This window comes from Vicia villosa, unplaced genomic scaffold (genome assembly GCF_029867415.1).
Source record: "Vicia villosa cultivar HV-30 ecotype Madison, WI unplaced genomic scaffold, Vvil1.0 ctg.000488F_1_1, whole genome shotgun sequence".
NCBI lineage: Eukaryota > Viridiplantae > Streptophyta > Magnoliopsida > Fabales > Fabaceae > Vicia > Vicia villosa.
This window is the reverse complement of record NW_026705237.1, coordinates 878,895-879,953: the sequence shown is the minus strand read 5'-3', so window position 1 is coordinate 879,953 and position 1,059 is coordinate 878,895. Positions and strand designations below refer to the sequence as shown.

The following is a 1,059-nucleotide window of genomic DNA, read 5'->3' as shown; positions in this document are numbered from 1 at the left end:
CTTGTCCAGGCGCGTACAACGCATTGTTGTTCTTATAAGAAAAGTTCGGGTGGTTTTTCCATCCAGGGTTGTACGTGTTAGAATAAGGGTTTCCTTGAGCGTAATTTACTTGATCAGATGGGACTCCAGTCAAGAGTTGGCATTCAGCAACTACATGCCCAGTCAATCCACAAATCTCGCAGTTAGGTGCTACAGCGGCAGCGGTGGCTGAAGGAGTGATGGTTAAATTCTCGATCTTTTGAGTTAAAGCGTCTACTTTAGCGTTAACGCGGTCTATACCACTAATTTCGTACATTCCTCCTTTGGTTTGGGCTTTCTCTAGAGCGGCGCGTTCTCCTCCCCATTGGTAATGGTTTTGTGCCATGTTCTCTATGAGTTTGTATGCTTCATCATGGGGTTTGTCCATTAATGCTCCGCCAGCAGCGGCATCTATAGTCATTTTAGTGTTATATAAGAGACCACCATAAAAGGTATGGATGATCAGCCATGGTTCGAGTCCATGATGAGGGCATATTCTAAGCATGTCCTTGTAACGTTCCCAAGCTTCGAAAAGCGATTCGTTATCTTTCTGGGTAAATCCGTTGATTTGACCTCTAAGCATAGCAGTCTTGCTAGGCGGAAAGTATCTTGCTAAGAATACTCTCTTCAATTCGTCCCACGTAGTTATGGAATTGGAAGGCAGGGATTGAAGCCACGCTCTCGCTCTATCTCTCAAGGAGAAAGGGAAAAGGCGTAATCGAATAGCTTCGGAACTAACGTTGTTGGCTTTGATAGTGTCGGCGTATTGCACGAACACGGATAAATGGAGATTGGGGTCGTCTACAGGGCTTCCAGAGAATTGATTCTGTTGAACAGCTTGGACCAGTGAAGGTTTCAGTTCGAAATTGTTCGCTTCAATCGCAGGTGGTGCGATACTTGAATGCGGTTCAGCGCGCGAAGGAGCGGCATAGTCTCTAAGAGGACGAATAGCAGCCATCTCTAACTTCGGGGTGATTTGATTGATTTGATCAGTAAAATTCAATTCCTGATTAATCGGAATTTCTGCTACTTCGGGAAGGT

General features: G+C 45.2%; 1 non-coding gene across 1 annotated transcript; it reads left to right on the top strand.

Annotated features, from left to right (window-relative positions):
* The first annotated feature begins 494 nt into the window (after positions 1–494).
* On the top strand, positions 495–601 carry LOC131628895 (small nucleolar RNA R71). Its single transcript, XR_009291914.1, has one exon. It is a non-coding gene; the product is annotated as a small nucleolar RNA R71 (small nucleolar RNA).
* The last annotated feature ends 458 nt before the right edge of the window (positions 602–1,059 follow it).